Source organism: Rattus norvegicus, chromosome 20 (assembly GCF_036323735.1).
Source record: "Rattus norvegicus strain BN/NHsdMcwi chromosome 20, GRCr8, whole genome shotgun sequence".
In the NCBI taxonomy this organism is placed as follows: Eukaryota; Metazoa; Chordata; class Mammalia; order Rodentia; family Muridae; genus Rattus; species Rattus norvegicus.
The window spans coordinates 2,550,287-2,576,370 of NC_086038.1; the positions used below are offsets into that span (position 1 = coordinate 2,550,287).

General features: G+C 51.2%; 8 pseudogenes; 1 reads left to right on the forward strand and 7 right to left on the reverse strand.

Moving 5' to 3' along the window:
* Positions 810–1,018, reverse strand: 2509a1 (class I gene fragment 2509; annotated as a pseudogene).
* On the reverse strand, positions 2,243–2,394 carry Rcrg1-ps7 (Riken clone 5830469G19 related pseudogene 7; annotated as a pseudogene).
* Rcrg2-ps6 (Riken clone 2210412D01 related pseudogene 6) lies at positions 4,337–4,622 on the reverse strand (annotated as a pseudogene).
* Positions 4,825–5,238, reverse strand: Rcrg1-ps6 (Riken clone 5830469G19 related pseudogene 6; annotated as a pseudogene).
* Positions 7,282–9,565, reverse strand: Rcrg2-ps5 (Riken clone 2210412D01 related pseudogene 5; annotated as a pseudogene).
* On the reverse strand, positions 10,325–10,917 carry Nerg-ps3 (EST221625 related pseudogene 3; annotated as a pseudogene).
* Rcrg1-ps4 (Riken clone 5830469G19 related pseudogene 4) lies at positions 12,972–15,212 on the reverse strand (annotated as a pseudogene).
* On the forward strand, positions 13,393–18,280 carry Abhd17c-ps3 (abhydrolase domain containing 17C, depalmitoylase, pseudogene 3; annotated as a pseudogene).

A 26,084-nucleotide genomic window follows, 5' to 3' on the forward strand; every position in this document is an offset into this window, starting at 1 on the left:
TCACACAGTGAATGTAATACAATTTAAAACGCCAGTTTGGGATCTTTTTTTTTTTTCTTTTTCTTTTTCTTTTTTTCCCCCGGAGCTAGGGACCAAACCCAGGGCCTTGTGCTTGCTAGACAAGCACTCTACCACTGAGCTAAATGCCCAACCCCACCAGTTTGGGATCTTATTATAGGAAGGGAAATAAACTAGGAAAGAGGAAAGAGATGAAGAAATAAGATTTCCTGGTAGGTCTCTTCTCAATTCCAGACTAAGGAGAGTGTTGGGGGGGGGGGTGAAATAACAGTGCTCTGTCAAGATACACAGGGTTCTGAGCAAAGTCTGATATTGGGGTCTGAGATGGAGTAGCCCTAGCAGGCTCTACCCCAACTCCCTAGTTTCACATTCCCCGGCAACCTGTGTGAGGTCCTTCTCCCCTGACACTGATGACAAATTGGCAGTTATCACCCCAATTGGATAGTCAGATCCTGAAAAAACAACCAGCGTCCCCGAGGGCATTTGGTTAAAAAGTCCCACACAGATCCGCAGGAATCAAACCTGCCCTGAATCTCTAGATCTGCCTGACGCAGTTGCTCAAGTAGCCAAGAACAGACCCAGACAAGCCCGGGTTGAGTGCAGGGTAGTGAGGGAAATGGCTTTGCAGGACAGTGCCCGGGTCGGCATCAGGGATGCCGGTCCCTGTGTTTCCCACCAGACAATCTGCCCCTTTGCTTACGGCTTCCTGAGCCCAGTACCCTGCTCCCCTCCGAAGCACCGCCCTGCGGTCCCTAGAGGATGTGGTGGTCTGGCCACGTGACATCCCCAGGCTTACACCCATTGTGATATTTCCTCACAGCCACGTGCCAACCCGCCTGGGAAGCCCAGTGCGCACACTTAGAAGGCCACTAGCAGACTCCAAGGAAGGAGCTGTGCATCGTGGGTAGACCTGGAGGCACCAGAGTGCTGGAATCCTGAGACACAGAGGACCAAGAGTGAGGAGCAGACTTTCTGAGTGAACCAGAGGACCCTGCTCATCTTACCAGCCCTTTATATTTATTCAGTGACACACATTTTGGACTTGCATGTGGTTTCCACCTCAACACCCACAACTACCACAGCATCTCAGTCCCTAGTTTTTTTTTTTTTTTTTTTGTTTTGTTTTGTTTTTTTTTTTTTTTTGGTTCTTTTTTTTTTTTTTTCCGGAGCTGGGGACCGAACCCAGGGCCTTGCGCTTCCTAGGCAAGTCAGTCCCTAGTTTTATCACTCAGCTGTGTCCCGTCCTCTTTTCTTCCAATTGTGTAAGTTCACATTTTAAAGATTTATTTATTTATTATATATAAGTACACTGTAGCTATCTTCAGATACACCAGGAGAGGGCATCAGATCTCTTTACAGATGGTTGTGAGCCACCATGTGGTTGCTGGGAATTGAACTCAGGACCTCTGGAAGAGCAGTCGGGGCTCTTAACCACTGAGCCATCTCTCCAGCCCTGAGTTCACATTTTAAAAGCTTCATTCCATGGACCTGCCCTTCTCTAGTATTTCCAGGAACACTTGGGGCTCTGAAGACTCCTCCTCAACTGCTGCTGCTGCAGCTGCTCCTGCTGCCTCCAAGCATCCATGGATCTCTCAGGCTCCTCAGAGCTGCTCCTCAGACTGAAGGCAGGTTATAGATGTAGTAGATGTTGGGGTGGACCGTCTTGAAGCCCTGGATCTGGGCTCTGATGACAGCTGAACTGGTCAGCCCACAGTCGGTTGGCAGGTTTTCCTCTTCCTCTTTTAAATTGTCAAAGAGATGGTGGCTTCTTTTACAAAACTTCCACGTGCTTGTTCCTTATACAGGAGTCTGCAGTAGACAAATCGCTAGTAACAGTTACCTTAGCACAAACAGCACTCTGGTACATGGCCCAGCCTGTTGTACAACTGCATTAAACTTATGTTAACTCTATCTTTAATCTCAGATTGATTTGTATTAATCTTGATGTAAATGTTTTCTTGTTAACCGTCTCTTAATAATTCCCCGCCCCCCCCCCGTTGTACAATTATTGCTCCCTGACTTAGTTTCTGTATCTTTACCATCTATTAGGTTTTCTTGTGGCCCCCTGGATAGACACACTTCTGAGGAATAGGAACTACTTGTTCTTCTACATAGTCTGTTTTGTCACCTAGAAAGAGTTATACTGTTCCTCAGCTCCTGAGTGGGGATCTCTGAAAGAAAGCCAAACACATAAATAATAAAAGCAATACAGAGAGAATCACTTGCTAATCCAGCAATAGCGACTCCAAACTGAAGCATTCGCTGAATGCCTATGATGATGTTAGATTAGTCACTTTTTTCTTCGTGACAAATTCAAAAACAGAAGTAACCTGTGGCGCTTCTTTATCGATATTTATGACCATTTCTTAGGCACTTTCCCTAGGGAGCTGGGGACTGGGCATTGCTAGCAGGCAGAGAGGGAGGGAAGACGCGACTCTCTCCACAGTCACGTGGGCGACAGCAAACACTCCACCCCAGCCTGAGCTCCCAGAGCAGGCGTGAAAGCCCACCCCGCGCCAGCGGAAGCGAGGTCTGGGCGGCAGCGCGGGATCCGCCACAGCGCATGCGGGTCCGCAGGGCGAGAGGGGACGAGCGCGAGATGGGACCAGCGCGGGATGGATGGCTGCGCGGGACGGACGGCAGGGCGGGACCGGACGAACCGCGTGACCGGCCACAGCGCATGCGGGTCGGCAGAGCGGGACAGGACTAGAGCTGGATGGATGGCTGCACCGGACCAATGGTCCGGCCGCAGCGCGGCGCAAGTGGCTGTCTAAGAGTCTGGCTTGTGCTTCTGTGGCGACCAGAGTCCACTTGCTTCTGCCTCCCCGACCGCCACTGCGTCCCCCTCGCATCGCTGCCACTGCCACAAGCGCGATGCTCATTGTAACCTGACTGAACCTTGCCAAGTGCGCACTGCTTCCAGAGGGACAACATTTCCACCCTGGCACATTGCAAATGCAGCCGCGTGCCAGGTTGTTAATTATTACATGCAACACGTCCACACAAAATAAATCTTAAAAAACAAAAATATATATTTAAAAATAACAAGAAGGGGGTCCTGGGCGGCCTCTAATACTCATTACTAAGACATTGACAAAATGCCTGCGAATACATCTTGAGGTCAACTTACGCACTGAACATACCCTTCACCACCATTGCACACTGTCCTCTGCACGCCCCTCTCCCTTTCCTTGTCTCCCTTAGATGTGGAAGACAAGCTAAGAGGGCTACCTACCCAGCACAGCCAAAGGCCTGCAGCTCCCAACACTCCTGTCCCAACCACAATGGCTGCAGTCTCCCAAAGCCTAGGACTGGAAGAGGACTAAAGAATTCTCAGCCTGCAGGAAGAAATATCTTAAGGGCAGAAGGAAAAATCAAGCTAGGAAAGCATCCCTTGCTTCACGGAGAAGGAAGTTCTTAAAGCCAAGGCAGAGTACAGGGAAGGAAGGAGCAGGTGTCTGCCTTACCAGAGGGACAGTGGAGGTCACCGTGATCACGCAGTATCATATCCATTGCATAGACCTCTCCACAAGAACTTTCATACAGCACTTTGAAATTGAAAACTAAACAAATGGCTTTTTAAAAAAATATTTGTTATGTATACAGTGTTGTGCCTGCATGTCTGCCTGCGGGCCAGAAGAGGGCACCAGATCCCATTACAGATGGTTGTGAGCCACCATGTGGTTACTGGAAATTGAACTCAGGACCTCTGGAAGAGCAGTCAGTGCTCTTAACCTCTGAGCCATCTCTCCAGCCCAACAGATGACTTTTAAAATAGACAAGGAGGTACGTAGTACCCTGAATGATTGGCCTTAGAGGATCACCCACGTTACTAAGGGTGCCCAAGGTATAGGAAGGGAGGGTCCTGCAATGCAGTTCAGATCTCAGGACAAGAAAAGGCATGGGTATAAGAGCTACTAAGGGTGATTGAAGAAAAGAAATACTGGTCTCCACTAGGAAAAATTCACTTGAGAACTTAACTGGATGGGACTTTGACCTGTCTCCTCCCCAAACTCTCTTGTCCTGGCTTTCCCACCAATATAGACCCCAGGTCTGCTTACCAAGAAGAAGATGCTCTGTTCCATGGTGAACACTAGATCTTCTAACCTGCTCTACCATCTCTTGAAAACAGGTTCCGCCCAGGACTGTTTCTGCTGGGTGCTTCTCTGTGCCACACGCTCAAGTTCAAAGTAGCTGGGACTTCAAAGTAGGGGCACCTCCATGAGAAGGAGGAGCTGCAGTTTGACACGCCCGACCCCGGCCTGAGGCGATTTCTGGGACTCCTGGGCGAGCCTCGGTTCTCCGCCCTCTCCCTCTGTGCTCCGGGCACTTCCCCCCCTCCCCAGCCCGCGGCCCTCCCATTGCCTGAGCCGGGCCCAGAATGAACCGCTTCTTCCTGGGCGAGCTGTGCTGACTCTTCTGCTGCCCTTCTTGCCCGAGCCCACACTGCCACACGACTGCCAATGTGGCCTTGCTGCCGCCCGAACCCACCTACACAGTTCTGGCTCCCGAGGAGCGTGCGCCTGCGGCCGCGGCGGCCCCCGCGTCCGCCTCCGCGGCCCAGCCCTCTCCGGCCGAGGAGGGGGCAGGCCCCAGTGTGTGCAGATCTGTGGCACCAGACTCAGCTTTCTTCCTCATTTCCACTGATTGCATCATCAGATATAAAGTCCGTACCAACTACTCTTCATCTCGAACCCCACTTCAGCCTACTCACACACCTATACTTTTAACACTTGGAAAACTAAGACAGGGGCATCAGAGTTCAATGTCAGCCTGTTCTGTAGATTTTGAGACCATAACTGAACTACAAGAACCTATTTGGAATTTCTAAAAGTACAATTAAAGAAATGAAACCAAAGAAGTACTTCTGCAACCCTGGTAGACAAGGTACATTATCCTATCATCCTCTCTGAAACTAAAAATGTCAAGATCAGAAAACAAAACCCTGATACTGTGAGTTCTTCTGTAGTCTTAGTCTCCTCTTGCGAACTAACAAGGTTGAACTTCTCTCATGTCCTGTCTGAAACTGCTCAGTAACACAGAGCTGGGAAAGAAGTAAAGACCATAGACAAATCCAGTAATACCGACTCCAAACTGAAGCAGTCTCTGAATGTCTATGACGATGGTAGATTGGTCACAGTATACTTCGAGACAAATCCGAGGACAGAAGTGAACTGTGGCACTTTTTTATGGATATTTATGACGATTTCTTAGGTGCTTTCTCTGGGGAGCTGGGGTCTGGGCAATGACAGCAAGCAGTAGCATGAGTGAGAAGCGCCCCTCTCCACAGACAGTCCAGGCTGCTGCCAGAACTCCACGCCAGCCTGAGCTAAGAGCCCTCCGTCCCGGGACCCCGGCCAGGCGAGCGCGGGGGTCGGGGGCGCGCGAGGCGGACCCTGGCCCCCCCATCGAGCGCGGGCGCGTGGAGCGCGCCCCGCCCCCGCCAGGCGAGCGCGGGCAGGCCCAGTCCGGGCTAGGCGAGCACAGGGGCGCAGGGCACTCGTGGCGGGCCCGGTCCCGGCCAGCCTAGAGAGGGAAGCGCGGGCACTCGGGGCCAGCCCCACCCCGGCCAGGCAAGCGCGGGGATCGGGCCCCTCCCCGGCCGGGTTAGCGCGGGGATCGGGCCCCGCCCCGGCCCGGCGAGCGCGGGGTGCGAGGGCACTCGGGGCGGACCCCGTCCCTGCCAGGCGAGCGCGGGGAGCGCGGGGCTCGCGGGGCGGAAGGTCGAGACCGGTCGCGAGCAGGGCGGAAAGGCCTGGCGAGACCAGCAGCGGCGTGAGCTGGGCCCAGACCCGGGCCAAGGGCCTGGCCGGGGTGGGGTCCCCGGGGTACGGGGAGAATCGTGGCTCAGGCTGAGCATTTCTTTCTCTGGCTTGCTGCTACTCCAGGGACCAGAATTAAGGTTTGCTTGCGCTTCTGTGGCTGCCACCGCGTCCCCCTCCCATCGCTGCCCCTGCCACTAGGGCAGGCATTGCAACCTGACTGCGCCTTGCTCCGTGCGCTGTCCCTTGCTGCTCTTACAGCCTCTTCCAGAAGGACAACAGTTACAGCCTGGCATCGCAAATGCGGCCTCGCACCTGTTTGTTAATTATCACATGCAACACGTTCACATGAAATAAATCTTAAAAAACAAAAATATATATTTGAATATAACAAGAAGCAGGGCCTCCGCGGCATCCCTTACTCTTGTAAGGACTCATTTCTAAGACAGCGACAAAATGCCTGAGAATTCATCTTGAGGTCAACTTTTCCACCCCACCTAGCCTTCACCACCATTACGCACTGTGCTCAGCACGCCCCTCTCCCTTTCCTTTTCTCCGTTAGATGTAGAAGAAAACGTAAGAGGGCTACCTACCCAGCACAGCCAAAGGCCTGCAGCTCCCAACACTCCTGTGCCAACCAAAATGGCTGCAGTCTCCCAAAGCCTAGGACTGGAAGAGGACCAAAGAATTCTCAGCCTGAAGGGAGAAATATCCTAAGGGCAGAAAGAAAAATCAAGAGTTAGGACAGCATCCCTTGCTTTGCAGAGAAGTTCTTAAAACCAAGGCAGAGTACAGGGAGGGAAGGAGCAGGTGTCTGCCTTACCAGAGGGACAGTGGAGGCCACCGTGATCACTCAATATCATATCCATTGCATAGACCTCCCCACAAGGACTTTTACACAGCACTTTGCAATTGAAAACTGAAGACCCAGTTTTTAAAATAGACAGGAGGTATGTGGTACCCTGCATGATTGACCTCAGAGGACCACCCACGTTACTATGGGTGTCCATGGTGTCTTCTGTATAGGAAGTGAGGGTCCTGCAAGGAGCCTCAGGTCTCCAGGACAAAAACAGCAGGGGTATGAGAGCTGAGCCCTGCAATGAAGGGCGATTGCAGAAAAGAAATGCTGGCCTCCACTAGAAAAAATTCACTTGAGATCTTGGCTGCGTGGGACTTTGATCTGTCTCCTCGCCAAACTCTCTTGTCGTGGCTTTCCCACCAATATAGCCCCCAGGTCTGCTTACCATGAAGAAGATGCTCTGCTCCATGGTGAACACTAGATCTTCCAACCTGCTCTAGACCAGCTCTTGAAAACGGGTTCCGTCCACGACCTTGGCTGTTCTGTGCTTCTCTGTGTGGCTCCTGAGTTAAGTAGCCTCAAGGCGGGGCGGCAGTTTGTCCCGCCCCCTTCTGCAGAACACTGCTGCTTCTGGGATTCCCCCAGCAAGTCTTCAATTCCCAGCCCTTTCCCTCTGTGCTCACTGCCCTTTCTGTCGGTCGGTTGCCAGAGCCTTGTCTTAGGATGGACGCCTTCTTCCTGGGTGAGCTGTGACCGCACTTCTGCTGCCCTCCTTGTCCGAGCCGCCCTCTCGCCGCCCGAACCGATCTACACAGTTCTGGCTCCCGAGAAGCGTGCGCCCGCGCCCGCTGAGACCCCCGCGTCTTCCCAGCGGCCCAGCCCGCTCCGGCCGAGGAGGGTGCGGGCCCCCGTGTGCGATCTGCACCTGAGCAGTACTCGCAGCACGAACTGGACGCATTAGAGATCTTCTTCTCGCGCATGTCCCCTGACAACCGTGTGGGCTGCAAGTTCCTGCGCTGGGCGCTCTCCAGACAGCCGCTCTTCTCACACCGCAACGCAGTGGACTTGGCCCAGACCTGTAGCTTCTACATCCGCATGGGCTCGCGAATCAACTGCAATATCTTCTCTTACGACTATTGAGCCTATGGGGTGAACTCCAGGCAAGCCCTCTAAAAAGAATCTCTAAGCTGAAATCAACGCTGCATGCCAGGCGCTGTGCACCCGGTATGGCCTGAGTCCTGAGAATATTATCCTCTATGGACAGAGCATTGGCACCCTCCCCACTCTGGACCTGGCCTCGCGGTATGAGTGTGCAGCCATCATCCTCCATTCCCCTCTGCTGTCTGGATTGCGTGTTGCTTTTCCGGATGCCAGGAAAACATACTGCTTTGATGTTTCCTCCAGCATGGCAAGATATCTAAAGTCTCCTGTGTTGATCATTCATGGTACAGTCATCGATTTCTCCCAATGCTTGGTGATATGTGAGCGCTGTCCCCGTGCTGTTGAGCCCCTGTGGGTTGAGGGGGCTGGGCACAATGATTTAGAGCTCTAAGTACAGTACCTACAACGACTAAAACAGTTCATATCTCCGGAGCTTCCCAATTCCTGAAGAGGGCGGCCAATCTTACCTCATTACTGTGAAGCCAGGATCCTTGTTTGCACACGCTTTGACTGGATTTAACAGTGATCCCTAATAACCACAGAGAAGGGCACAGCCTTTGGGTGTTCTCTTAAAGAGCTAACAGTGTGTCATTTGTACCTAATCTCCACCTTCCACTAGGCTGAGCCGCTCTATTCTCAGCTGCAAGACCTTGCAGGAGTGGGAACCGGAGCTGACCTTGAGGACTGTTTCCCAGGGCTGTAGACTACAGTGTGATCAAGTCTGTCTCCCTCGCTGTCACCTCTGATTCCCCCACCACCCCCCCCCCGGTGCAGGATCACCATCTCACCCACGTGACCTGAGGCGCTTTAAGCCCTGGTGCCAAGGGTGAGATTCCTTTGTGAAACTATGCTAGTGTAACCGGCAAACTGTGAGAAATCCTCCACTCACTCCTGTTAACCCACCAGTCTTCTCCCACACATGAAAAATGGTTTCCTGGAACTATCACTAACAGCTTCATCAACTGTTACCATTAATACAACTGGATATTCTTAAACAGCAGGAAACTGGGGTATTTTTTAGTGTAAATTTATTTCTAGCCAAGAGATTTAATATTTTATTTGTCTCGTCTACTAGAGCCTGGCCAGCTGTCCTTCTGTAAAAGCCCTCCTTGTCGGCTTTCTTTTTTTTTTAAAGATTTATTTATTTTATGTATATAAGTACATTGTAGCTGTCTTCAGACACATCAGAAGAGGGCATCAGATCTCATTACAGATGGTTGTGAGCCACCATGTGGTTGCTGGGATTTGAACTCAGGACCTCTGGAAGAGCAGTCAGTGCTCTTAACCACTGAGCCATCTCTCTCCAGCCCCCTTGTCAGCTTTCTTAAAGCCCTGTACACATTTGCAAGTACAGTGTGCACAGATTTCTTTTGTCAGGCTATCACAACAGATTGCAGATTCCTTGTTTGTATCGTAAATGATTGAACACATTTTGTTAATATATTTTTATTCCTATGTTTTTGCTATTAAAATTTTTATGACATTTCCAAGGCAAAAATTCCAAGTTTCTGCTTTGAAGAATTTAGGTAACTAAATTACCCAAAGCCGATCTCTTAGCTGAGGAGGTATTCGGGTTTTGACCCTGAGCTGTGCCAGGTGACATCAGAAAGGAGATGGTGAAATCACTACACTGCTTGGATTGGTTTCGGAGTTACGTTTGGGGTCCTTTGGTCTTATTTTAGTTTTCTTTTTTCAAATTTAAAAGCCTCAAATGTACTGTAAGCGTCACATCCTTGTACAACTGGATTGCCTTGGTTAACAGTTTGTGTGCTGTTGCCTGGATATGGCATGGCGGTTGGTAATGGAATAAAGGAAGCATGGATAAGAAAAGAGAAAGAAGGGGTTGGGGATTTAGCTCAGTGGTAGAGCGCTTGCCTAAGAAGCGCAAGGCCCTGGGTTCGGTGCCCAGCTCCAAAAAAGAAAGAAAGAAAGAAAGAAAGAAAGAAAGAAAGAAAGAAAGAAAGAAAGAAAGAGAGAGAGAGAGAGAGAAAGAAAGAGAGAGAGAGAGAGAAAGAAAGAAAGAAAAAGAAAAAAAGAGAAAGAAAGGAAGAAAAAAGAAAGAAAGAAGGGGAGGAAGAAAAAGAGAGGAAGTAAAAAGAAAGGAAGGAAGGAAGAAACCAGATCCCAGGATCCGGAGAGCATCTCTGGGAACTTGGTAAATACCTGGGAGAAAGGGAATCACCTGGAGAGAGAGAACTGAGGAAATCAGGATGCTAACTTGTGTCCTTATGAGAGGAAGGCAGGAGGTCAAAAGATAGAAAGTAGAGAGTGGGAGTGTCAGACTAGGACAGGAACCAAAGGTATGGAGATGACTCACCCACTCTCCTACAGGTCACTCTGCTCCCCTCCACTCTGCCCCCCTCCACTCTCCTGCCCTTCACTCTTCTCTTCCCCACTCTGCTCCCCTCCACTCTCCTGCCCTCCACTCTGCCCCCTCCACTCTGTTCCTAGCCACTCTGCTTCCCTCCTCTCTGTGTCCTACTCTCTGACCTCCAGTCTTTCTCTTCGTGTCCCTTCTATTTCTTCTTATTATCCAACTCCTCCCCCACAGACAAACAAAACTGCCAGCACATTCAGGTGTCTTAAGAATTTATTCTGTATTTTAGGACATGGAGTAGAGGACAATGACCATGTCTATGATAAAAATGAGGGTTCCCTAGCCAGGCATCTTGGCACACACACATTTAATCCTGGCACTCAGGATGCACCAGCAGGTGCCTCTGAATGTGAAGCCAACCTGATCCACACAGGGAGTCCAGGACAGCCAGGGAGAAAAACCCTGTTTTGAGAACCACTGCACCCTCACTCCTCAAAAGGAAACTTTCCTGCATCTGATTTCCCAGTATATGAAGGCCATGTGATCTACCCATGGCCATGGACTGACACTGAGGCCCATGATCCCTGAGGATGCTTGTCCCACCACTGCTTGGTCACCCCTGACAGAGTTTTGCATTCAGCCCAGCAGTCATCTGCAGCCTCTGATGATTTTGTCCACAGCTGCTGGAGAATCTGTGGGGATCATTTAGTCTCTGTGTTCATCAGCAGGGCTGCTGTGCCCTTGGATTGGATCCTCTTCTTGCAGCCTCAGTAGTTCTAGCTCACGGGATGATCCTAGTTTCCAATTCTTCCCTGAAAATCAGGTAGAAATTTCAATATTGTAAAACATGAACATTTCCTGCAGAAGGAGAGTATAAGATAGAATGATTTGCCCCATCCACAAGTGCAGCTTGTGCTTATATCAAGTGAGTTTTCAGTCCTTTGGGTGAACATTTTGGGGGTTGAGTAATTATTGACATAAATCTGACTGATATATTGGAAGCCTCTAGAGTTTTGAAATTGCTGGGTTTCTGCTGACTGGTGACAGCGACCCACAGGGGGCACAAGGGTGGGAACATAAAAGCCATTCAGAGGCAGACAAATGGAACCGAAAAAAAAATGGTTTGCAAATCCAATGAAGAGGGGAGACTGCATACAGGAGTGTAGCCAGCATTGGTTTGGATTGTGTTTTTAAATTTTTTACCTTAATTTTTCATTGGATATTTTACGTATCTACATTTCAAATGTTAACCCATTTTCAACCCCAATCATTCCCCTCCCTCTCCTCCTGCTTCTATGAAGGTGCTCCCAGTCCCACCCACCCACTCCCACATCAACACCCTGGAATTTTTCTTCACTGGAACAAGGACTTCTCCTCCTAATGATGACAGAGAGTGCCATCCTTTGCTACATAGGAGTCTTGGGCCATGGGACCCTCTATGTGTGCTTTTGCATTGGTGGTTTAGTCTCTGGGAGCTCTGGCGGGGTAGGGGAGGTGGGTTGGTTTATGTTGTTCTTCCTAGGGGTTGCAAAAACCTTCAGCTCCTTCAATCCTTTCTCTGACTCCTCCATTGGCTTCACCCTACTCAGTACAATGGTTGGCTTCAGGCATCCTCCTCTGTGTCAGTAAAGCTCTAACAGAGCCTCTCAGGAGACATGCACTTTAGGCTCCTGTCAGCAAGCACGTTTTGGCATCAGCAATAGTGACTTGGTTTGGTGTCTGCATAAGGGATGGATCCCCAGGAGCTGCAGACTCTGGGTGACCTTCCTTCAATCCCTGCTCCACTCTTTTTCCCTCTATTTCCTCCCATGCGTATTTTGTTCTCCCTTCTAAGCAGCATGAAGCATCCACATTTCAGTCTTCCTTCTTCTTAGACGACCTTAATTTTTAATCCAGTTCTTAGTATCTGTGTGACCTGGGACAAGCTACTGAACAAAGTGCCTCATAGACCTCTTCATCCCACAGTGAAGTCCAGGGTCACAGCACCACATCCCTAGTGCCTAGCACACAGAAGCCTCTGATAACCACTGCCAACCGAATGCCAGCCAGGACATCCTCCAGCTTGGTGGCTGTGAGAACTAAGTGAATAGTTTAAAAACACCTGTAGGACCATGGCATTTACTGCTATCTACTCCAGCCTCCCAGGGAAGGACAATATTGCTTCTCCAGAAGAGCCTGCTAATTTCAGAAAAAAGGGGCCCTCTGAGAATATAGAGAATTAAATGTGGCCCCCCTAACCACCATATATATATATGTGTGTGTGTGTGTGTGTGTGTGTGTGTGTGTGTGTGTGTGTGTGTTTGTAAATTCCCTAGCTTCAAGTCTTACATTGAATTTCATTATAATTCTATACCCATTATCACAAAGAACCACCTCCTGTTTAACTTTCCTTATTCCCAACATTGTTTGGTAGTAGGAGCACTGGGAATTAAAGGAGTCCAACTTTATTTGAGGCAGTGCTCTACCACTGAGCTGTATCTGAAAACCCCTTTGACTATTGTGAGATTAAGGTGTCCCAAAGTTTCACAAACTGCCCTTGGCATCTTCCATGCTCTGACCTTTCACACACACACACACACACACACACACACACACACACACACACACACCCGGAAGTAGCTGAGGTCACAGACCTGTAGTAGCAGGCTCAGCTTCCTTCCTCATTTCCACTGACCTTCTATGCTTGCATCATTAGATATAAAGTCTGTACCAACTACTCTTCTTCTCGAACCACACTTCAGCCTACTTACACACTATACTTTTAACACTTGGAAGACTAAGACAGGAGAATCAGAGTTCAAAGCCAGCCTGTTCCGAAGAGTTTGGGACAAACCCTGACCTACAAGAGCCTCTCTGGAATTTGTAAAAGTACAATTAATGATATGAAACCAAAGAATTACTTTGGCAACTTCCGTAGAAAAGGTACATTAACTGTTCGTTCCTGTCATCCGATCTGAAACTAAAAATGTCAGGATCAGAAAACAAAACTCTGGTAACGTGAGTTCTTCTGTAGTCTTAGTCTCCTCTTGCGAACTAACAAGGCAGAACTTCCCTCATGTCCTGTCTGAAACTGCTCAGTAACACAGAGCTGGGAAAGAAGTAAAGACCATAGACTAATCCAGCAATAGCGCCTCCTGAAACCTGAAGCACTCGCTGAACGCCTTTGGTGATGCTAGATTAGTCACTTTATTCTCCGTGATGAATCCAAGGACAGAAGTAAACTGTGGCCTGGAATGCTGGGGATTGGACACTGATAGCGGGCAGTGGCGGGAGCTAGGAGGCGCCTCCCTCCACAGTCAGCTTGGCCCCACGACTCCACCCTAGCCTGAGCTCCGATGGTATGCGCCACATCCGGTCCCCGTTTCCCGCGCGGACTGCTGCGCCGGACAGACCGCGGCCGAGAACCGGGCTTGGCGGGACTGGGCTCAGCGAAGGCCAGGCGGCATCGGGTCGCAAGTGGCACCTCCTGTCCAAGTGTTTGGCTTGCTGCTTCTCTGGCTACCAGAGTCAGGCTCGCTTCTGCTACCAGTGACTGCCACTGTGTCCTCGACCGGTCGCTGCCCCTTTCGCCACTGTGCGGTCCCTTCTGCCGCTACAGCCGCTTCCAGGGGGACAAAAGTTACAGACTGGCAGATAGCACAAGCTGCCACGTGCCTGGTTGGTAATTATTATGTGCAACGCGTTCACATAAAAAAATCTTAAAAAACAAAAATATATATTTGAAAATAACAAGAAGGGGCCCTGGGCGACCTCCTCTCTTACTCTTGTAAGGATGCATTTCTAACACAGTGACAAAATGCCTGAGAATTCAACTTGCAGTCAACTTTTCCACCCCACATACCCTTCACCACCATTGCACACTGTCCTCAGCACGCCCCGTTCCTTTCCTTTGTCTCCCTTAGATGTGGAAGAAAATATAAGAGGGTTACCTACCCAGTACAGCCAGAGGACTGCAGCTCCCAACACTACTGTGCCAGCCATAATGGCTGCAGTCTCCCAAAGCCTAGGACTGGAAGAGGACCAAAGAATTCTCAGCCTGAAGGGAGAAATGTCCTAAGGGCAGAAAGAAAAATCAAGTTAGGAAAGCATCCCTTGATCGCGGAGAAGGAAGTTCTTAAAGCCAAGGCAGAGTACAGGGAAAGAAGGAGCAGGTGTCTGCTTTACCAGAGGGGACACTGGAGAACACCATGATCACTCAGTATCCTATCTATTGCATAGACCTCCCCACAAAGTCTTTCATACAGCAGTTTGCAATTGAAAACTAAACAGATGGCTTTTAAAATAGACGAGGAGGTACGTGGTACCCTGAAAGATTGACCTTAGAGGATCACCCATCTTACTAAGAGTGCCCAAGGTATAGGAAGGGAGGGTCCTGCAATGCGGTTCAGATCTCCAGGACAAGAAAAGGCAAGGGTATGAGAGCTGAGCCCTGCTACTAAGGGTGATGCAGAAAAGAAATGCTGGTCTCCACTAGGAAAATTTCACTTGAGAACTTGGCTGGATGGGACTTTGACCTGTCTCCTCCCCAAACTGTCCTTTCCTGGCTTTCCCACCAATATAGCCCCCAGGTCTGCTTACCAAGAAGAAGATGCTCTGCTCCATGGAGAACACTAGATCTTCTAACCTGCTCTAGACCAGCTCTTGAAAACAGGTTCTGTCCAAGACAGTCGCTCCCGCGAGCTTCTCTGTGGTGCGCGCGGGAGTTATGTAGCCTCACGTCGCTGGGAAGGCGGGGCGCAGTTTGACTCACCCCTCAAGCCACAGAGGCAGGATCCTGGGACTCCTGGGCGGGCCTCCGGTTCTCCGCCCTCTCCCTCTGCGATCCCTGCACTTCCCTCCCGCCCGTGGCTGCCCGGTCGCCCAAGCCGGGCCCCAGGTGGACGGCTTCTTCCTGAGCGAGCTGTGCTGGCTCTTCTGCTGCCTTCTTTGTCCCAGCCGCACCGCCGCCAAGCTGGCCTTCTTGCTCAGTAACACAGAGCAGGGAAAGAAGTAAAGACCATAGACAAATCCAGTAATACCGACTCCAAACCGAAGCAGTCTCTGAATGTCTATGAGGATGGTAGATTGGTCACAGTATACTTCGAGACAAATTCGAGGACAGAAGTGAACTGTGGCACTTTTTTATCGATATTTATGATGATTTCTTAGGTGCTTTCTCTGGGGAGCTGGGGTCTGGACAATGACAGCAGGCAGCACCGTGAGCGAGAAGCGCCCCTCTGCACAGACAGTCCAGGTTGCTGCCAGAACTCCATGCCAGCTGAGCTCAGAGCCCTCCGTCCCGGGGCCCCGGCCAGGCGAGCAAGGGGGTCGCAAGCGCGCGGGGCCGGCCCCGCACCCGCACCCGCCAAGGAGCGCGGGCGAGTGGAGCAAGCCCGGTCCCCGCCAGGAGAGCGCGGCCGGGCTCCGCCTGGGACAGGCCACCACAGGGGGCGCACGGCACTCCCGGCGGGCCCCGACCCGGCCAGCGGAGCGCGGAAAGCGCCCGCACTCCGGGCCCGCCCGACCGGGGTCAGGCGAGCGCGGGGAGCTCGGCGCTCGCGGGGCGGGCCCCGCCCCAGCCGGGAGAGCGCGGAATCGGGCCCCGCCCCGTCCGGGCGAGCGCGGGATGGTTCCCGGCCCGGCGGAGCGAGCGCGGGATCAGGCCCCGCCCCGGCCGGTCGAGCGCGGACTGGGCCCCGCCCCAGCCGGGAAGCGCGGGTTTTCCGGGCACAACGGGCGGACCCCACCCCTGCCAGGCGAGCGCGGGGGGCGCGAGGCTCCCGGGGCGGAAGGTCCAGACAAGTCCGGAGCAGGGCGGAAAGGCCTGGCGAGACCGGCAGCGGCGTGAGCTGGGCCCAGACCCTGGCCAAGGGGCTGACCGTGGGTGGGGCCCCCCGAGGTATGTGGAGGATCGTGGCTCAGGCGGAGCATTGCGTTCTCAGGCTTGCTCCTACTGCAGGGACCAGAATTAAGGTTTGCTTGCGCCTCCGCGACTGCCACCGCGTCCCCCTCCCATCGCTGCCCCTGCCGCCACTGGGGCAGGCATTGCAACCTGACTGCGCCTTGCTCCGTGCGCTGTCCCTTGCTGCTCCTACAGCCTCTTCCAGAAGGACAACAGTTACAGCCTGACATCGCAAATGCGGCCTCGCACCTGTTTGTTAATTATCACATGCAACACGTTCACATGAAATAAATCTTAAAAAACAAAAATATATATTTGAATATAACAAGAAGCAGGGCCTCCGCGGCATCCCTTACTCTTGTAAGGACTCATTTCTAAGACAGCGACAAAATGCCTGAGAATTCATCTTGAGGTCAACTTTTCCACCCCACCTAGCCTTCACCACCATTACGCACTGTGCTCAGCACGCCCCTCTCCCTTTCCTTTTCTCCGTTAGATGTAGAAGAAAACGTAAGAGGGCTACCTACCCAGCACAGCCAAAGGCCTGCAGCTCCCAACACTCCTGTGCCAACCAAAATGGCTGCAGTCTCCCAAAGCCTAGGACTGGAAGAGGACCAAAGAATTCTCAGCCTGAAGGGAGAAATATCCTAAGGGCAGAAAGAAAAATCAAGAGTTAGGACAGCATCCCTTGCTTTGCAGAGAAGTTCTTAAAACCAAGGCAGAGTACAGGGAGGGAAGGAGCAGGTGTCTGCCTTACCAGAGGGACAGTGGAGGCCACCGTGATCACTCAATATCATATCCATTGCATAGACCTCCCCACAAGGACTTTTACACAGCACTTTGCAATTGAAAACTGAAGACCCAGTTTTTAAAATAGACAGGAGGTATGTGGTACCCTGCATGATTGACCTCAGAGGACCACCCACGTTACTATGGGTGTCCATGGTGTCTTCTGTATAGGAAGTGAGGGTCCTGCAAGGAGCCTCAGGTCTCCAGGACAAAAACAGCAGGGGTATGAGAGCTGAGCCCTGCAATGAAGGGCGATTGCAGAAAAGAAATGCTGGCCTCCACTAGAAAAAATTCACTTGAGATCTTGGCTGCGTGGGACTTTGATCTGTCTCCTCGCCAAACTCTCTTGTCGTGGCTTTCCCACCAATATAGCCCCCAGGTCTGCTTACCATGAAGAAGATGCTCTGCTCCATGGTGAACACTAGATCTTCCAACCTGCTCTAGACCAGCTCTTGAAAACGGGTTCCGTCCACGACCTTGGCTGTTCTGTGCTTCTCTGTGTGGCTCCTGAGTTAAGTAGCCTCAAGGCGGGGCGGCAGTTTGTCCCGCCCCCTTCTGCAGAACACTGCTGCTTCTGGGATTCCCCCAGCAAGTCTTCAATTCCCAGCCCTTTCCCTCTGTGCTCACTGCCCTTTCTGTCGGTCGGTTGCCAGAGCCTTGTCTTAGGATGGACGCCTTCTTCCTGGGTGAGCTGTGACCGCACTTCTGCTGCCCTCCTTGTCCGAGCCGCCCTCTCGCCGCCCGAACCGATCTACACAGTTCTGGCTCCCGAGAAGCGTGCGCCCGCGCCCGCTGAGACCCCCGCGTCTTCCCAGCGGCCCAGCCCGCTCCGGCCGAGGAGGGTGCGGGCCCCCGTGTGCGATCTGCACCTGAGCAGTACTCGCAGCACGAACTGGACGCATTAGAGATCTTCTTCTCGCGCATGTCCCCTGACAACCGTGTGGGCTGCAAGTTCCTGCGCTGGGCGCTCTCCAGACAGCCGCTCTTCTCACACCGCAACGCAGTGGACTTGGCCCAGACCTGTAGCTTCTACATCCGCATGGGCTCGCGAATCAACTGCAATATCTTCTCTTACGACTATTGAGCCTATGGGGTGAACTCCAGGCAAGCCCTCTAAAAAGAATCTCTAAGCTGAAATCAACGCTGCATGCCAGGCGCTGTGCACCCGGTATGGCCTGAGTCCTGAGAATATTATCCTCTATGGACAGAGCATTGGCACCCTCCCCACTCTGGACCTGGCCTCGCGGTATGAGTGTGCAGCCATCATCCTCCATTCCCCTCTGCTGTCTGGATTGCGTGTTGCTTTTCCGGATGCCAGGAAAACATACTGCTTTGATGTTTCCTCCAGCATGGCAAGATATCTAAAGTCTCCTGTGTTGATCATTCATGGTACAGTCATCGATTTCTCCCAATGCTTGGTGATATGTGAGCGCTGTCCCCGTGCTGTTGAGCCCCTGTGGGTTGAGGGGGCTGGGCACAATGATTTAGAGCTCTAAGTACAGTACCTACAACGACTAAAACAGTTCATATCTCCGGAGCTTCCCAATTCCTGAAGAGGGCGGCCAATCTTACCTCATTACTGTGAAGCCAGGATCCTTGTTTGCACACGCTTTGACTGGATTTAACAGTGATCCCTAATAACCACAGAGAAGGGCACAGCCTTTGGGTGTTCTCTTAAAGAGCTAACAGTGTGTCATTTGTACCTAATCTCCACCTTCCACTAGGCTGAGCCGCTCTATTCTCAGCTGCAAGACCTTGCAGGAGTGGGAACCGGAGCTGACCTTGAGGACTGTTTCCCAGGGCTGTAGACTACAGTGTGATCAAGTCTGTCTCCCTCGCTGTCACCTCTGATTCCCCCACCCCCCCCCCCCCGGTGCAGGATCACCATCTCACCCACGTGACCTGAGGCGCTTTAAGCCCTGGTGCCAAGGGTGAGATTCCTTTGTGAAACTATGCTAGTGTAACCGGCAAACTGTGAGAAATCCTCCACTCACTCCTGTTAACCCACCAGTCTTCTCCCACACATGAAAAATGGTTTCCTGGAACTATCACTAACAGCTTCATCAACTGTTACCATTAATACAACTGGATATTCTTAAACAGCAGGAAACTGGGGTATTTTTTAGTGTAAATTTATTTCTAGCCAAGAGATTTAATATTTTATTTGTCTCGTCTACTAGAGCCTGGCCAGCTGTCCTTCTGTAAAAGCCCTCCTTGTCGGCTTTCTTTTTTTTTTAAAGATTTATTTATTTTATGTATATAAGTACATTGTAGCTGTCTTCAGACACATCAGAAGAGGGCATCAGATCTCATTACAGATGGTTGTGAGCCACCATGTGGTTGCTGGGATTTGAACTCAGGACCTCTGGAAGAGCAGTCAGTGCTCTTAACCACTGAGCCATCTCTCTCCAGCCCCCTTGTCAGCTTTCTTAAAGCCCTGTACACATTTGCAAGTACAGTGTGCACAGATTTCTTTTGTCAGGCTATCACAACAGATTGCAGATTCCTTGTTTGTATCGTAAATGATTGAACACATTTTGTTAATATATTTTTATTCCTATGTTTTTGCTATTAAAATTTTTATGACATTTCCAAGGCAAAAATTCCAAGTTTCTGCTTTGAAGAATTTAGGTAACTAAATTACCCAAAGCCGATCTCTTAGCTGAGGAGGTATTCGGGTTTTGACCCTGAGCTGTGCCAGGTGACATCAGAAAGGAGATGGTGAAATCACTACACTGCTTGGATTGGTTTCGGAGTTACGTTTGGGGTCCTTTGGTCTTATTTTAGTTTTCTTTTTTCAAATTTAAAAGCCTCAAATGTACTGTAAGCGTCACATCCTTGTACAACTGGATTGCCTTGGTTAACAGTTTGTGTGCTGTTGCCTGGATATGGCATGGCGGTTGGTAATGGAATAAAGGAAGCATGGATAAGAAAAGAGAAAGAAGGGGTTGGGGATTTAGCTCAGTGGTAGAGCGCTTGCCTAAGAAGCGCAAGGCCCTGGGTTCGGTGCCCAGCTCCAAAAAAGAAAGAAAGAAAGAAAGAAAGAAAGAAAGAAAGAAAGAAAGAAAGAAAGAGAGAGAGAAAGAAAGAGAGAGAGAGAGAAAGAAAGAAAGAAAAAGAAAAAAGAGAAAGAAAGGAAGAAAAAAGAAAGAAAGAAGGGGAGGAAGAAAAAGAGAGGAAGTAAAAAGAAAGGAAGGAAGGAAGAAACCAGATCCCAGGATCCGGAGAGCATCTCTGGGAACTTGGTAAATACCTGGGAGAAAGGGAATCACCTGGAGAGAGAGAACTGAGGAAATCAGGATGCTAACTTGTGTCCTTATGAGAGGAAGGCAGGAGGTCAAAAGATAGAAAGTAGAGAGTGGGAGTGTCAGACTAGGACAGGAACCAAAGGTATGGAGATGACTCACCCACTCTCCTACAGGTCACTCTGCTCCCCTCCACTCTGCCCCCCTCCACTCTCCTGCCCTTCACTCTTCTCTTCCCCACTCTGCTCCCCTCCACTCTCCTGCCCTCCACTCTGCCCCCTCCACTCTGTTCCTAGCCACTCTGCTTCCCTCCTCTCTGTGTCCTACTCTCTGACCTCCAGTCTTTCTCTTCGTGTCCCTTCTATTTCTTCTTATTATCCAACTCCTCCCCCACAGACAAACAAAACTGCCAGCACATTCAGGTGTCTTAAGAATTTATTCTGTATTTTAGGACATGGAGTAGAGGACAATGACCATGTCTATGATAAAAATGAGGGTTCCCTAGCCAGGCATCTTGGCACACACACATTTAATCCTGGCACTCAGGATGCACCAGCAGGTGCCTCTGAATGTGAAGCCAACCTGATCCACACAGGGAGTCCAGGACAGCCAGGGAGAAAAACCCTGTTTTGAGAACCACTGCACCCTCACTCCTCAAAAGGAAACTTTCCTGCATCTGATTTCCCAGTATATGAAGGCCATGTGATCTACCCATGGCCATGGACTGACACTGAGGCCCATGATCCCTGAGGATGCTTGTCCCACCACTGCTTGGTCACCCCTGACAGAGTTTTGCATTCAGCCCAGCAGTCATCTGCAGCCTCTGATGATTTTGTCCACAGCTGCTGGAGAATCTGTGGGGATCATTTAGTCTCTGTGTTCATCAGCAGGGCTGCTGTGCCCTTGGATTGGATCCTCTTCTTGCAGCCTCAGTAGTTCTAGCTCACGGGATGATCCTAGTTTCCAATTCTTCCCTGAAAATCAGGTAGAAATTTCAATATTGTAAAACATGAACATTTCCTGCAGAAGGAGAGTATAAGATAGAATGATTTGCCCCATCCACAAGTGCAGCTTGTGCTTATATCAAGTGAGTTTTCAGTCCTTTGGGTGAACATTTTGGGGGTTGAGTAATTATTGACATAAATCTGACTGATATATTGGAAGCCTCTAGAGTTTTGAAATTGCTGGGTTTCTGCTGACTGGTGACAGCGACCCACAGGGGGCACAAGGGTGGGAACATAAAAGCCATTCAGAGGCAGACAAATGGAACCGAAAAAAAAATGGTTTGCAAATCCAATGAAGAGGGGAGACTGCATACAGGAGTGTAGCCAGCATTGGTTTGGATTGTGTTTTTAAATTTTTTACCTTAATTTTTCATTGGATATTTTACGTATCTACATTTCAAATGTTAACCCATTTTCAACCCCAATCATTCCCCTCCCTCTCCTCCTGCTTCTATGAAGGTGCTCCCAGTCCCACCCACCCACTCCCACATCAACACCCTGGAATTTTTCTTCACTGGAACAAGGACTTCTCCTCCTAATGATGACAGAGAGTGCCATCCTTTGCTACATAGGAGTCTTGGGCCATGGGACCCTCTATGTGTGCTTTTGCATTGGTGGTTTAGTCTCTGGGAGCTCTGGCGGGGTAGGGGAGGTGGGTTGGTTTATGTTGTTCTTCCTAGGGGTTGCAAAAACCTTCAGCTCCTTCAATCCTTTCTCTGACTCCTCCATTGGCTTCACCCTACTCAGTACAATGGTTGGCTTCAGGCATCCTCCTCTGTGTCAGTAAAGCTCTAACAGAGCCTCTCAGGAGACATGCACTTTAGGCTCCTGTCAGCAAGCACGTTTTGGCATCAGCAATAGTGACTTGGTTTGGTGTCTGCATAAGGGATGGATCCCCAGGAGCTGCAGACTCTGGGTGACCTTCCTTCAATCCCTGCTCCACTCTTTTTCCCTCTATTTCCTCCCATGCGTATTTTGTTCTCCCTTCTAAGCAGCATGAAGCATCCACATTTCAGTCTTCCTTCTTCTTAGACGACCTTAATTTTTAATCCAGTTCTTAGTATCTGTGTGACCTGGGACAAGCTACTGAACAAAGTGCCTCATAGACCTCTTCATCCCACAGTGAAGTCCAGGGTCACAGCACCACATCCCTAGTGCCTAGCACACAGAAGCCTCTGATAACCACTGCCAACCGAATGCCAGCCAGGACATCCTCCAGCTTGGTGGCTGTGAGAACTAAGTGAATAGTTTAAAAACACCTGTAGGACCATGGCATTTACTACTATCTACTCCAGCCTCCCAGGGAAGGACAATACTGCTTCTCCAGAAGAGCCTGCTAATTTCAGAAAAAAGGGGCCCTCTGAGAATATAGAGAATTAAATGTGGCCCCCCTAACCACCATATATATATATATATGTGTGTGTGTGTGTGTGTGTGTGTGTGTGTGTGTGTGTGTTTGTAAATTCCCTAGCTTCAAGTCTTACATTGAATTTCATTATAATTCTATACCCATTATCACAAAGAACCACCTCCTGTTTAACTTTCCTTATTCCCAACATTGTTTGGTAGTAGGAGCACTGGGAATTAAAGGAGTCCAACTTTATTTGAGGCAGTGCTCTACCACTGAGCTGTATCTGAAAACCCCTTTGACTATTGTGAGATTAAGGTGTCCCAAAGTTTCACAAACTGCCCTTGGCATCTTCCATGCTCTGACCTTTCACACACACACACACACACACACACACACACACACACACACACACACACACACCCGGAAGTAGCTGAGGTCACAGACCTGTAGTAGCAGGCTCAGCTTCCTTCCTCATTTCCACTGACCTTCTATGCTTGCATCATTAGATATAAAGTCTGTACCAACTACTCTTCTTCTCGAACCACACTTCAGCCTACTTACACACTATACTTTTAACACTTGGAAGACTAAGACAGGAGAATCAGAGTTCAAAGCCAGCCTGTTCCGAAGAGTTTGGGACAAACCCTGACCTACAAGAGCCTCTCTGGAATTTGTAAAAGTACAATTAATGATATGAAACCAAAGAATTACTTTGGCAACTTCCGTAGAAAAGGTACATTAACTGTTCGTTCCTGTCATCCGATCTGAAACTAAAAATGTCAGGATCAGAAAACAAAACTCTGGTAACGTGAGTTCTTCTGTAGCCTTAGTCTCCTCTTGCGAACTAACAAGGCAGAACTTCCCTCATGTCCTGTCTGAAACTGCTCAGTAACACAGAGCTGGGAAAGAAGTAAAGACCATAGACTAATCCAGCAATAGCGCCTCCTGAAACCTGAAGCACTCGCTGAACGCCTTTGGTGATGCTAGATTAGTCACTTTATTCTCCGTGATGAATCCAAGGACAGAAGTAAACTGTGGCCTGGAATGCTGGGGATTGGACACTGATAGCGGGCAGTGGCGGGAGCTAGGAGGCGCCTCCCTCCACAGTCAGCTTGGCCCCACGACTCCACCCTAGCCTGAGCTCCGATGGTATGCGCCACATCCGGTCCCCGTTTCCCGCGCGGACTGCTGCGCCGGACAGACCGCGGCCGAGAACCGGGCTTGGCGGGACTGGGCTCAGCGAAGGCCAGGCGGCATCGGGTCGCAAGTGGCACCTCCTGTCCAAGTGTTTGGCTTGCTGCTTCTCTGGCTACCAGAGTCAGGCTCGCTTCTGCTACCAGTGACTGCCACTGTGTCCTCGACCGGTCGCTGCCCCTTTCGCCACTGTGCGGTCCCTTCTGCCGCTACAGCCGCTTCCAGGGGGACAAAAGTTACAGACTGGCAGATAGCACAAGCTGCCACGTGCCTGGTTGGTAATTATTATGTGCAACGCGTTCACATAAAAAAATCTTAAAAAACAAAAATATATATTTGAAAATAACAAGAAGGGGCCCTGGGCGACCTCCTCTCTTACTCTTGTAAGGATGCATTTCTAACACAGTGACAAAATGCCTGAGAATTCAACTTGCAGTCAACTTTTCCACCCCACATACCCTTCACCACCATTGCACACTGTCCTCAGCACGCCCCGTTCCTTTCCTTTGTCTCCCTTAGATGTGGAAGAAAATATAAGAGGGTTACCTACCCAGTACAGCCAGAGGACTGCAGCTCCCAACACTACTGTGCCAGCCATAATGGCTGCAGTCTCCCAAAGCCTAGGACTGGAAGAGGACCAAAGAATTCTCAGCCTGAAGGGAGAAATGTCCTAAGGGCAGAAAGAAAAATCAAGTTAGGAAAGCATCCCTTGATCGCGGAGAAGGAAGTTCTTAAAGCCAAGGCAGAGTACAGGGAAAGAAGGAGCAGGTGTCTGCTTTACCAGAGGGGACACTGGAGAACACCATGATCACTCAGTATCCTATCTATTGCATAGACCTCCCCACAAAGTCTTTCATACAGCAGTTTGCAATTGAAAACTAAACAGATGGCTTTTAAAATAGACGAGGAGGTACGTGGTACCCTGAAAGATTGACCTTAGAGGATCACCCATCTTACTAAGAGTGCCCAAGGTATAGGAAGGGAGGGTCCTGCAATGCGGTTCAGATCTCCAGGACAAGAAAAGGCAAGGGTATGAGAGCTGAGCCCTGCTACTAAGGGTGATGCAGAAAAGAAATGCTGGTCTCCACTAGGAAAATTTCACTTGAGAACTTGGCTGGATGGGACTTTGACCTGTCTCCTCCCCAAACTGTCCTTTCCTGGCTTTCCCACCAATATAGCCCCCAGGTCTGCTTACCAAGAAGAAGATGCTCTGCTCCATGGAGAACACTAGATCTTCTAACCTGCTCTAGACCAGCTCTTGAAAACAGGTTCTGTCCAAGACAGTCGCTCCCGCGAGCTTCTCTGTGGTGCGCGCGGGAGTTATGTAGCCTCACGTCGCTGGGAAGGCGGGGCGCAGTTTGACTCACCCCTCAAGCCACAGAGGCAGGATCCTGGGACTCCTGGGCGGGCCTCCGGTTCTCCGCCCTCTCCCTCTGCGATCCCTGCACTTCCCTCCCGCCCGTGGCTGCCCGGTCGCCCAAGCCGGGCCCCAGGTGGACGGCTTCTTCCTGAGCGAGCTGTGCTGGCTCTTCTGCTGCCTTCTTTGTCCCAGCCGCACCGCCGCCAAGCTGGCCTTCTTGCTCAGTAACACAGAGCAGGGAAAGAAGTAAAGACCATAGACAAATCCAGTAATACCGACTCCAAACCGAAGCAGTCTCTGAATGTCTATGAGGATGGTAGATTGGTCACAGTATACTTCGAGACAAATTCGAGGACAGAAGTGAACTGTGGCACTTTTTTATCGATATTTATGATGATTTCTTAGGTGCTTTCTCTGGGGAGCTGGGGTCTGGACAATGACAGCAGGCAGCACCGTGAGCGAGAAGCGCCCCTCTGCACAGACAGTCCAGGTTGCTGCCAGAACTCCATGCCAGCTGAGCTCAGAGCCCTCCGTCCCGGGGCCCCGGCCAGGCGAGCAAGGGGGTCGCAAGCGCGCGGGGCCGGCCCCGCACCCGCACCCGCCAAGGAGCGCGGGCGAGTGGAGCAAGCCCGGTCCCCGCCAGGAGAGCGCGGCCGGGCTCCGCCTGGGACAGGCCACCACAGGGGGCGCACGGCACTCCCGGCGGGCCCCGACCCGGCCAGCGGAGCGCGGAAAGCGCCCGCACTCCGGGCCCGCCCGACCGGGGTCAGGCGAGCGCGGGGAGCTCGGCGCTCGCGGGGCGGGCCCCGCCCCAGCCGGGAGAGCGCGGAATCGGGCCCCGCCCCGTCCGGGCGAGCGCGGGATGGTTCCCGGCCCGGCGGAGCGAGCGCGGGATCAGGCCCCGCCCCGGCCGGTCGAGCGCGGACTGGGCCCCGCCCCAGCCGGGAAGCGCGGGTTTTCCGGGCACAACGGGCGGACCCCACCCCTGCCAGGCGAGCGCGGGGGGCGCGAGGCTCCCGGGGCGGAAGGTCCAGACAAGTCCGGAGCAGGGCGGAAAGGCCTGGCGAGACCGGCAGCGGCGTGAGCTGGGCCCAGACCCTGGCCAAGGGGCTGACCGTGGGTGGGGCCCCCCGAGGTATGTGGAGGATCGTGGCTCAGGCGGAGCATTGCGTTCTCAGGCTTGCTCCTACTGCAGGGACCAGA